This window comes from Amia ocellicauda, unplaced genomic scaffold, assembly GCF_036373705.1.
Source record: "Amia ocellicauda isolate fAmiCal2 unplaced genomic scaffold, fAmiCal2.hap1 HAP1_SCAFFOLD_26, whole genome shotgun sequence".
NCBI lineage: Eukaryota > Metazoa > Chordata > Actinopteri > Amiiformes > Amiidae > Amia > Amia ocellicauda.
The window spans coordinates 1,816,923-1,830,017 of record NW_027102823.1 but is presented as its reverse complement, the minus strand read 5'-3'; the positions used below and the strand labels follow the sequence as shown (position 1 = coordinate 1,830,017).

Here is a 13,095-nt window from a genome sequence, read left to right as displayed (position 1 = left end):
GTCTCTTTGTATGTTTGTACGTTTTCAGTTTGCGCAAGGTAAATGTCCATATTTTGACTTTTTCATGTACTGTATAGTCCAGAATATGACTAAGAGAGTCATAAGTCACAAATAGTTACAGAATGATAGCTAAAAAACGCCAGTTAAATATGTTGTAATAACAGACCTACAAGAAAGTCAGCATTTAACTGTACACAGAATGCTATTGCAAACAGAAATAATAATACAAAATTAAGTTATTTAAATAGGTCTTACGAATACAGAAGTTAAAAGTAACATGTTAGAAATGGAATTAGAGCCAAATTTAGAAATAGGAATCCGAGGCAACCACAAACATTCGGTGAAGGTTTCTTACATATTGATAAATAGATAACCAGATACTCCAGGAAATTAACGATGTGCTCATTTGGAAGCTATGAGTTCCACAATGAAGAGTTTTTAAATCCCTAGAAATAGATCCCTAAATACAATGTGTAGGTAAGAAATTAACTATTGATCAGTTCAATCTGGATTCGGGAACAGTTCTTCTGAACCTGTACTGGTGTAGATTGGACTTCAATAGGAGGAAGTGACACAATAAAGACATGAGCCGCGCAGGAGGACAGTCTTAGTGCCCACGCAGGTTCTTAGTTGGGGAAATCATTGACTGGACACATTTTTTGAAAATGTGCTTTCCTGAAGTACCTGGACATCATTATTGAGATCAATGAAAAGGCTTATTTTCCAAAGATTAAATACATTCATTAACTACAATAATGTAGTGAAATGTATATAAATAGTAATAATACAAATCGATCAAATATAACTTGCATTTTCTTGTAAGAAATTAGGAATAGGAGAAAGAACAGCTGTTGGGATGCAGTGCGATGTTATCCAAAATTGAAAGCGGTTGAGAAAGGAGAGTTTGTTCTGTGTGAGACAAATGTACTGCCACGAGAGACTCTGATGGTGATTGACTGGAATATGAGGGAAAATAATGAAGTTACTACAGGTATAACTAAAGGTGTAACATAACTAATTTAATGAAACATAGTCATGGCAAGTTATAAAACTGTTTGGAAATAGTCCTTTCACAAACAGAAATACCCTATCAATTAGGAAGAGGGGGGCAGGGGGCAAGGGCCGTATGTGCTCCTCTGCTCCCCCTGTTCGCCTGAGCAGACAAGCAGCCTGAGATGAGAGAGAGAGAGAGAGAGAGAGAGAGAGAGAGAGAGAGAGAGAAGTCAGAGACAAGGCAGAGACTGTAAGTACGTGTAAGGGTTCATAACTTATTACAAACAGAGCAAGAGTGTAATGAATGGTAATTTACACTGCTTGTATTAATAATGATAATAATATTGATGTTGATACAGACGAATACATCACATACTAGATGACAACCGCATAAAACTAATAATAATGAAAATAGGAATAATAGGAGTATGGAAATAATTTCAAATTATGGTTTATTGGTAAAAAATGAATTGAGAAACAAAGATTAATAACTGCCATCATTTACCCAACTACTATTAACTATGGTGTTGAAGGAGCTGCTGTAATAATTATTGTAATGTTCTCAGGTATTTAAGTTAGATAAAAGGACAAAGATAAGCACATTGTTTTGAAACTTTGACAACTCCACACAAAAAGAGTATCTACACTAGGAAGTAAAGCTGATTCAATAAACACAGGAGATATGATGCTGCTGACGACAGCTGAGTGCTGTACTGAAATAATTTGATAAATGAGATAAATTGGAATCAAGATTATTATTATTTTGAATTGTCCCTTTACTAGAAACCTTATAGATTGTGCGAATGTCAACTAATGTGATAGAGATGCCTTTTATAAGGACGATCTCTGATGTTGTGTGAACCACACATTGTGTCTTCAGACTGATTTATTCCACATGGCAGATATGCATATTATGAATCGTGTCCTGAAGGAACCGATGTCTGACCCATATGGAGAAGATGCTGGTGTTCTTGTTGAGACACAGTAGGCCGAGGGCGCGGCTTTAAAGACAGCCTCACAGCAACTTGAACAGACCAATGCTGAGGTCCACTACGCTGAAGTGATGCTTGACTCAGTGGAGAAATAAGTTAAAATACTATAATTAAAGGTTTTCCAGATTATAGGAATCTACAATATATTGTGAAACTGCTCAGATGACGTCCGCAGTAGCACATATTCTTCTATTGATAGTTTAATTTATAATGTACTTTTAGTGGAGATGTCACATTATTCAAATGAATAGAATGACAGCCATGAAGTCAGAATCAGTCCATTGCCCTTCACTTAAGATTTGTACAATGTATAATGTTTATAAATCAAAACGCAACAAATATATGTACAATACAGTTTACAAACTGAATTTGTAAATAAGAATGTTTTGCTGACTTTTGTATTCTCTTTGAAGCAACAAAATGTATGTGTTATGTATGTCGTAACTAGGGTTTGACTTTTATGACCTGGGGCTGGATGAAATTTAATTTGAGATGCACTGTAAAAGCTCCAGGAAATTGCAACTGGCCACTGCACCTTCCATAAGAGAGCTCAAACATTTGCTAATGCATTGGTTGCCTCACAGGCACTCTTTCCCTGGTTTGCCCATGTGGCGCATGGTGTTGGCCACACGGGCAAAGGGGGGATGTGTGCATCAGTCTTTTAAATTGGTTTGCCCCAGGTTTTATAGTAACAGCTTAGCAATATTGTAGAACTTGCCACATTTGTCAAGCTCATAATCCTGCAATATGCAAATAGATTGTGTTCAAAAGCTTAAATGTTGTGGATATGAATATATACTTGTAATAATATATAGGTGTTCTAAATGGGTTGAAGCCTATCCCGTAGGAAGGCTGAAGTAGTAAAAGTAGCAAAAATACAGTTAAGGGATGTTATATGTAGATTTCGCATTCCAGGGAAATTTCCAGTGATAGGAACACTCACTTCACTGGGACAATAGTGCAGGAACTATGCAAAGCCCTGCGAGGTAAACAACATTTTCACTGCCCCATCAGGCTCAGTCAGCTGGAGCAGTGGAGAAACAAAATGGGATATTAAAGAATAAGCTGTCTAATATATGCAAACAAACAGGACTCAAACGTCCAGATCCCCTTCCTATAGTCCTAATGACAATGAAATCGTCAGCAAATTGAGAAAAACAGGTCTTTCTCTGTGTGAGATTATTATGGGATGACTTATGAGACTCTCCATCACTCCTCCATTGTCTGTAAGGGAAATGGACATCCACTTGATGGATGATGCTCTGTTGTCTTTTTGTATGGGACTAACACGTGCTTTCGAAGCTGTCCATTCACAGATGAAAGCCGCCCAGACTGAACCATCCCAGCAGGTTTACCACCCCTTCCAGCAAGGTGACTGTGTATATCAAAGCACACAAGAGAAAGTCCTCCCAACAGCCCAGGTGGACAGGGCCCTACCAGGTGCTCCTGACCACCCACACAGCTGTGAAGTGCCTAGGAACGACGACATGGATCCACTCCTCACACTGCAAACTTGCCAATCGAGGCGAACAGCACAACCCTGGTGGAGAACAGAGGGATAAAGGAATTGTTCTTCCACATCAGATTTGACATTACTGTATGTATGCAGGCCCTTGTAATTGCTTTTCCAATACTGCCAACTGGTTATTGATGATTGATTTCACATTGTGGTACGAGTATCGAGTGAAATGAGTGCTATCCACCTCAACAACACAGCGATAACATGGAGCCGGCAGGTGATCCAGGTCACAATAGAGGTCAAGCAGTGGGAGGAGGAAGACGTGGTGGTCAAAGGTGTAGCGTAAGGTACACTTATAAAATTCAATTAAAGAAGTGAATTTATAGTATCACCTTATCACGAATCCTGGAATCTTGTAGAACTCAATTTCTGTAATAATTGGACGCAGACACCAATTCCAAAGATATAAATTGTCAAATTTATTCAAAAACAAAGACTAAATGTAGCACTACACTAATTATACAAAAGGGAAAAACTAATTAAAATTCAACTCTAGATCAACAAATCAAAGACAAATCACTTCCGTGACCAAATCAAAGACCATGGGATCGCATATGATAACACACAAATCATTAAACAAAAAAGGTTATAAACACATTGACTACAATACCGGTTAGTAAGACGAAGGTGAGTCTCTCATTAGTATTGTTAGTCAGACATTCAATAACTATGCAGGTTAGTATTTATGTCAGGTAACTTCTCGTTATATATATATCAGTCTCATTAACGTTTAGGTGGAGAGAAAGATCCTATCATTACTTGTTACCACAATTTCCCTTAACTGATTATTATTCAATGATTAAGGATAGGCAGGGCCACCTATAATCTGGTGTCTATTAACTTGTGTCAATTTCAGACTAAACAGTTAAACAGGAATGAGAAGATATTTCTCGGCGTTGACAGATTTTATTTCTAAAATTATCAACAAAACAGTTGAATGCAACACACATTTATATTTAAGAAAACTAAATGATATTACACATTCTAGAGTTATGAATCACAGATTAACATTTCTAATTGATTTCTCAAATGTCATGAATCACAAACTCCAAACTGTTAAACTTATGTGAACTTCGTCGCAGAGAGGCCTCTCTGGCTTCGGGCTCAGATAACAGCACACGGCACGAGGTCCGTGTGGTTTGGAACAAAGGCAGTCCGGTTCGGCTTTGTCCAAGAACTTCCACTCAGTCGATGCACCTGGAAGTTGGGGTTTCGCGAATGTAGAGTCTTTTCCAAACAGATTTTCCACTGGTTTGAAGGCTCCAAGGTTGTGCACAAAATCTTCTTTGTAAGCAGGGTTCCACCGTAGTTACTTGAAGACAAAGTCTTTGAGGAAAGCAGGGCCCTGTTCGTTCCAAGGGTCAAGTTTCTTAAGACTCAAATAGCTATTTAAATGACTTTCGTATTCAGTCGACTTAGTCAATTGTCCAGCTGGATGGCTGGGCACAGGCGGGCAGCGCAGTCTGTAAAGTTCTTTATTTAATAAAGTCCTTTAAAAGAATTCTTCGTACGGCTCAATCTCCTTCTCCCAGTTTAACCCTTCTGTTGCTGGTAAAGACTTAGTTGGTTTCTGGTTCCGGTTCTGGCAACAGAGATACAAGTTGAGCTGTGGCAGCGAGTTACTGGTTTAGGTGAGAGAGAGAGAGAGATGCCGTGCGTTACCCTTTATACGCCTGTCAGATCAATAGGTGATTGGTTCTTTAGTTTGTGAGATTGGATTTCGGCTTCAGCCCCCAGTGTCCTATTGGAGGGGGGCTTGATGTATGACTGATGTCAATCCATGCCATCTTTTGGAAATGCCGGTTGGCACGGGTTCGTAGCTCTGTGTCGGGATTTCGGCTCTCGTCCATTTCAAAGAGTTTTTATTTCCTACAGGCCCCCTTCCCCAGACATCTCACAGCAGGGATTCCAAGCTATTTGGCCCATTCTTGGTGCCATCCTCCCAAGACTGTCACTTTGATGTAAACCAGTTCACATGCTGATGAGTTAAGGAAATCTGATAAATTTGGGGGGGAGAGGTCTTCTTTAGATCAGTGCTTCAGCTCAGAGCTAAAATGCTCTTATCAGAATACACCCAACATAACGCTACACTGGTTAATTCTGTTCTGGGAAAACCACAATCCTGCAGGTTTAATAAGTCTCTCTACACATCAGTCCCTGAGTACCTTCAACCAATGGTCATTTTGACCAATTAAGCCCAAGAATTGAGTCAATTAAGTTGTCATGGACTACCCAGTGAAGACGTGAACTAACGACTAGGTCACACTGTGAGCTCACCAGAGCAGACATTACACTGAGCTCACTGTGAGCTCACTTAGCGCTTTTCCAGCGACATGGTGCCGGTGCTGGAGCCGGAGCTGCTGCTCGGCCTGGGATCCAGCTGATCTTTTTTGAACCGGCCCGCTTTTCCACCGGTTTTGACGTCACTGGATGTGGGCGTTCCCAAGCATGGAGTAGAAGTGGAGAAACACAGCAATAGTAATCAGCACCGAGGCGACTGCGTCTTTAAACCCCATTTAACATCACAATCAAACTCATTCCGCGTCTATGGCAAATCGTAACCCTAATGTTACAAATGTTCCCTAAACACCTATTTTGCAGGATCAATAAAAAATTATTAGGATTTTTTAAACTTTTACTGACACACATAGTTAATAGCAATGTGTTATAACTTTACCGAAAATAATAATCTGTATATCTTTAATTGTTTAGACGTTATTAAGATATAATGCATCTTTCACATAGGGAACATTTGTAACATGTTAGGAAAAACAAACAAATGATTTGAAAATATTCATAATTACAGCATACAATTTGTCAGGCTTCATAACAATGGTATTTATAACATACTCTGTAAAAATCAAGCAAATAGCATTTGTGGTTCACGAGAAAATATATATATATAATCAAAGCTATCAGACTATAGCAGCCGGTGTATGAAGACACATACGATTATACAGCATTATTTGGCAGCTTCGCAAGACCTAATTTTAAACGTTGTTGGTAAGTTAGATAATTAGTGGGGACCCGCTATTTGCAGTTCTTCCCCTCCATAATTGCTAAAATAAAGTTTTACTGACATTTTATTGACCCTACCACTGCATAGGGCACATCTGTAACATGAACGCTACTGAATGGCACATACATTGAAAACTACGGAGAACTGAGACAAATCCACTTTACACTTCATAAATAATCTTAAAACGTTTCCAACCAAGGCAACACCCACTTGAAATACGTTCACTCTCATTTTTGGTAAACAAAAAGAGAGATTGTTACATATGTTCCCTATGATGCATCTACAGAGAGAGAGAGAGAGAGACAGACAGACACTAACTCTCTCTCTCTCTCTCTCTCTCTCTCTCTCTCTCAGCTGGGAGTGTGTGGGAGGGGTCTGCAGTGAGCGGGAGTGCTGCTGAGAGCTCTGTCCTTTGGCTGCGTTTTTTTGTTGCTTTACTTTTTTCAGTTTGTTTATTTTGTCTTCTGTTTTCAGTGCTTTTCTTATTGTGGGGGAACAGGGGAGGGGAGGGGGGAGTACCGGTAGTTCTTCCCGGGTCGGGGGGTCGGACCCCCTGAATGCGTCTTTTGAAAAACTGACCCGACGCCATGGAGTCAAGATCGCTCCGGTGCAGTTCTGCCCCCTAGAGCAGTGTGTGTTAGCGGTTGGGGAGGTAGCAGGGTGTGAAAATATCAAGTCTGCTGCCATTGTTATCTTCTTAAAAACCACTGATCTGCTCAATCAGCTAGTGGCTAATGGCACAGTGTTAGACGACACTTTCACCCCGGTGTTGCCGCTCGCTGCTCCTGCCCGGAAGGTAACGCTGTCTAACGTCCCTCCGTTCATCCGCACCGGCTCGGGCAGCTGATGTCCGGCATTAAGAGGGTCCCGCTGGGCTGCAAAGCCCCGCAACTGAAACACGTCGTGTCCTTCCGAAGGCAGCTGTATATGATCCTCAATAACATCAATGAGGATCTTAATGTCTCCGAAGTTGGATCTCTCTTGCTGCCACCACCACGAAGATTGCTCTTTAGTAATGTTGGAAAGTCAAAGACAGCAACCGTCAGGGTTCTTGCATATGACGTATTCGTGCTGCACCTCTCTGCAAGGATCCAGGACAGTTTGTCAATGTAAACTCCAGTGCCTGGGAATATTTCCACCTAAAAGACAATGGTAAATAAAAAAACAAGTTTATCCCCAAACTATTCTTATATTGTGTTAAGTGGAATACATTATCAGTAAGGCTGTGATTTTGTTACAGAAATGTGTTATTAAAGACCACAGTATGTCTCAATTCTAAGTTTATTAATTTACAGACATAATAAAGTCAGTGAATCTGTGACACCCATAATTCAATTACATTCTTATTATCAACTATAACTATGAATATAACTGATAATGTAGCATCATTAGATTGTTTACAACCAATATTTGTTTTCAATATATATATTTTTACCTTGTCTTTGTAATATTGTAGACCAAGAGTGTTATACCTGTTTTGGTGATTCTTTGTCAGATTCAGAACAATTTGCTGTGGGGCTGTCAGAACCACTTGATGGTGACACACTTTTGTCTTTATTGCTGATAAATGTGGCTTTTGTTACAATTTTTTTCAGATTGTCCAAAAGGTCTGGAATCTCTGGAGAAAAAAACCTTAGTATTAAATGATAATCATTTCTAGTAATATATTTAATGCAAAGTGAAAACAAAACCATCAATGCCTGCAATTATACTTGAGAGACTTGCTCTATGTTATTGGCAAACTGACCTTTTTGTGGGTCATTAACATTAGCTACGAAAAAAATAAAAAAGATAAAATACAAGAATTTCCAGGTCTAATGTAATGCATATAGTCATTAATGTAGGATTATGAAGTTATGTTGAAAAACTTTATTTAATAATCAGTATTATTAAACTATTAGACAGTGCACATTAAGAGTCTGTATTGTGGTTCTAGATTACTTCAGTATGATCAACTATAATACATTACTCTGGAATCTAAATTACTGAAGAATAACATTTATCAAGGTAAGGAATTATTTGCTATAAATAAAAAAACTTACCATCAACCATACGGTTTCGAAGACATTGGTTTTCATTTTTAAGTCTTGTGTTTTCCTTTTCGAGCTGCTTAACGTTTTGCTGTAGCTCAACTTCACTCGACTCTTTAAATGTCTGTAGAATATGACGGGATCTAATTCTTGAAGCTCCATCGGTTTTCTTTCTTATTTTGTGCTGTATTCAGAGAGGAAAAGAGTTTAAAATGAAAATATATATATATATATGAATATGATTAAAAAACAATCCTGCAATACATTTATTTAATATTTGCAGTAATTATCTCACCGGTAACTGTGGTTCATCAAGGTCACTATCATCTGAAATTTGAAGTTTTTTGTTTGGTTTAGGTACTCTCTTCATTTTAGGAGAGGGCATTTTTGTTAGGTCATTAAGTTTTCTTCTTAGTTCGCCTTCTTTTCCTAAAATAAAAATAAAATAAATAAAACCCTGCATTATGTCCACAGATATTTGGGGATTATATTTATTTGTCATAAAAATACTGTGCTTTGACCATACAAATTAAGATGAACAGCCAACACTGAATCAAAACTGAAGTTAAATTATATCTGGTTTAATTTATTTTGTGATTTGGGGGATTTTATTGTAAAGCACAACACACAATAAATCGTTCTTACAAATGCCAGTCAAGTATGACGAGTTTTTAGCGCCCTCACCACCACCTACCATGTTATAAGAGTATGTTAGACGTACAACACATTAATAACTTAAACATTCATTTCAAATATACTGTGATTGTATATATCAAATAGCATGTAAAGACTTTAATGTTATTTTTTTTTAAATAAACATTGTTACCAGTCATAATGATCTGCGCTTCATGGACAGGCCATCCACCTTTTGGAGGTTTGTTCGTGTCTCTCCACTCTGCTCTGAAGTTTCGAGTCGTCTCTTCGTCATCATCAGCAATGCTGAATAAATCAAAATTGCGAAAGCAAGCAGTGGGAATCACGCTGTAAGAGTCTTTGTCGACCCCGCTTTCCCACTTCACCAACGCGTGCATCACCGCCATACTACCTTCACCTTCTCGTCCGTTTTTCCCCCGACAAGTCACGGCACAAAAAACAGTCCCGCTCTGCATTCTGGTACTTGGCGTTCTTAATAACACCAACAGGGTGTAATCGCATAGACCACTCGAGTATAAAGTACTACATATCCCATCTGTTACAGTTTTTTTTCTTCTTCTGAAACTGCAAGCGCACTACATAAAGTTTGGCAAATGAAGAAATTTGGATGATGAGTTTACAATCTTATAAACAGTATTTAAGTAAACCTAGATATGCAATTCCAAAAAGAACAGCATCGAGATGGAGAAACAGGATACAAAAATAATAATACAATGTTTATACTTTTTGTATTTTAATTACAGTATGTAATTATTGCCTTTTGATTTACATTTACAGAAAAAGAACGGCGGCAAACGTGGACTACCCAACAAGAAGCAACAAAGTTACTAAAATATCAGATTCTCAGGTAAGCTTCATGCAGCCATACATGTATAATTATAAAATCAATCCAAAAAATAGACCTTGTTTACCCTACAACTGATTTGAGTGTTAATTCTATTTAAGATATAAAAAAATATTTTATTTTCTGAACTAATAATCTGTGAACATTCTATTATCTCTATAATTTTAATTAATACATTTATTTTATTATTGGTGGAACATTATGTTTTTCAGCTCAGATGATTTCACATACCATCAATTTTTCTGTTAATAAATGTGCAAAAACAAATCAGATGGATAGGCCCCTACATATGAACATTAAGTTAAAGGCCTAGAGTGAGTGTTCTTCACTTCCAGTCATGGCGGGCCACAATCCAGCTCTTTGTAACTCATCAACAACCAAAGACCTGGGAAAAGGGTTAAATGGCTTCAGTTAAGCCAATTAGGTAATTAAGAGCTCAACTGGAAAAAAAACAGCAGGCATAGGGGTACTTTAGGACCACAGTCACTGATATAACCTACAATGTTGTTGTAATGAAAATCAGCAGACAGTGGGCCTCCTCCAGGACTAAGGTTGAGAAGCACTGGTCTTGAAGACCACAATAACAATCGACCTCAAGGGCTAGGGATATTCGAGGTGATGCTAAACCAGTCCTGAATGTTTAAATATAATGTTATTTTCTTGTAGTGTGCCGTTGCTGTTAATGCAACCAGTTATATTGAGCCATCAAATACAGAAGCTGACGAAAGACATCAACATGTAAATTTAGTTGTAAATTTAAAGTGTGTGTGAAAAGTATTTTGTATATGGAGATTAACCCATAGTTTCACAGATAAATTGTGGACCAGTGATATTCAGGATCTTCAAAACAAGTCCTGAATGCTCAAACTTAACACTTCTTTTTTTAGAGTGTCGTTGCTGTCAATCCAGCCAGTGATGTGGAGCCATCAGATACAGAAGCTGATGAAAAACAACATGTAAATTTCCTAAATTAATATGGTGCATCAAAATACTTATTTAGCACTTTCAACTGTTTCTTTGTGATTCCTAAAATTACTTTACAGGCTGGGGCTGGGGGAAGACACTGCGCCCGCCTGGAGAAGCCTGTACAAGCCCCCCTCAATAAGAGAGCTGGCAATCTGCAGTGGAGGGTGTTACACACCATTATTGCTGTCAATTCTTTTATTACTGTTCTTAACCCTGCTGTGTCCGACGCCTGCCCATTCTGTGCTCAGAGAGAGACCGTGTTTCACTGTTTCAGCACTTGCTCTCGGTTGTCACCCATTTTTAGTCTTTTAACTCGTCTTTTTACTGATCTTAACCTGATTTTTAACACAAAGGTTTTTATTTTAGGGGCGCGATACACCAGAAAGACCAAACATGTGGACCAGCTGGTAAACTTCTTGCTGGGCCAGGCTAAAATGGCCGTCTATAAGACTAGGAAGAACAGAGTGTGTGGGGAGGGCAGTGAGGATGCAGTGAGAGTGTTTGCCATGCTGGTCAAGTGCAGAGTCAGACTAGAGTTTAACTATTACAGGCTGATTTTTGAACAGGTCTGGTGTATTAATGATGCCCTTTGTGAATTGTATGACGGGGAGTTGGTTTTTATTATGTAATTCATTTATAGGGTTTAGTATTTGATGGTTGTTTTGTTGTGTGTATTGGGTTGCTTTCTTTAAAAGTGTACAGATCAGTGGCGGAGTTAATGCTTGTTGGGGGGAGACAAACAAAGGGGAACACTATTTTTTATTTATTTATTTTCTTTTGTATGAATTATTGCGTGTTGCAAACAGGCAATGAAGTCTGATAAAAGTCAAAAAGTCTCTCTCTCTCTCACACACACACACACAGCCAGCAAGACACACAGAGCCAGCCAGCTCAGCGATGACATCACAAACATCTCTCTCAGGTGACTCCTATGACATCACAGAGCACGTACATTCCGTTGCTTGCCGTCTGTCAACCACTCAGTCACTGCCAGCCAGACTGGCTGGCTGACTGGATGGTGGGGCTGCTTGCTGCTGCTGCGTACCTTAGCAAGCTTATTTGCTTGACCGGCCTTCCTCCTCCGCCCACATGCCCACCTATGTCCGATCTGCTGTTCACCTGGATCACAGCTCCGCCCCAACAAGGCAGAGCCCCCCAAGAATGGTACAAACTCACCCACGATCCCCTCCACGGAACGCTATAGCAAAAGGCAAAAGCATTATACGTAATGAAGAGGAACCCGAGTCCAAGACGCATCCGACCAGCCATACATATTTGTGTGTATTAAAGATCACATTTTATTACATTTAGATTTTCTGTACTTTATTACATCTTTTTGTGATTTTTAAATGTATTGTTTCTTTTCCTTATATATGTATGTATGTATGTATGTATGTGTGTGTGTGTCTGTGTGAAAGTGTATGTGTTTGTGTGTCTCTGTGTGAAAGTGAGTGTGTGTGTGTCTGTCTCTGTGTTTGTGTGTCTGTCTCTGTGTGAAAGTGAGTGTGTGTGCGTGTGTCTGTCTGTGAAAGTGTGTGTGTGTGTGTGGGTGTGACAGTGTGTATGAGTGTCTGTCTGTCATGTAACTCGCACATCTGTGAGGGCACCATTTTTGCAGAAAGAGATGTACACATTTTGGAGCAACATATGCTGCCATCCAGACATCGTCTTTTCCAGGGACATCCCTGCATTTTTCAGCAGGATAACGCCAAACCACATTCTGCCCAGATTACAAGCGCATGGTTGCGTAGGCAGAGAGTGCGGGTGCTAGCATGGCCTGCCTGCAGTCCTGACCTGTCTCCGAATTGAGAATGTGTGGCGCACTATGAAGTGCAAATTAAGACAACGAAGGCCCTGTGCAGTTGCGCAGCTGAGGAAATGCATAATGGATGAATGGGGGGAAATCCCACTTGCTAAACTTAACCAAGTGGTGTCTTCAGTGCCCAAGTGCTTAATAAGTGTTATTAAAAGAAAAGGTGATGTTACATAGTGGTAAACAGTCGACTGTCCCAACTTTCTTGGTTTCTTTTCACTGCTAATGAGATGCTGTAGAGTGAGTTAGTTATATTGCTTTCAGG

The 13,095-nt window shown here is 39.2% G+C and overlaps 1 non-coding gene across 1 annotated transcript; it reads right to left on the bottom strand.

Moving 5' to 3' along the window:
* Positions 1–12,150: 12,150 nt before the first annotated feature.
* On the bottom strand, positions 12,151–12,265 carry LOC136726891 (U5 spliceosomal RNA). Its single transcript, XR_010808270.1, has one exon. It is a non-coding gene; the product is annotated as a U5 spliceosomal RNA (small nuclear RNA).
* Positions 12,266–13,095: the final 830 nt, after the last annotated feature.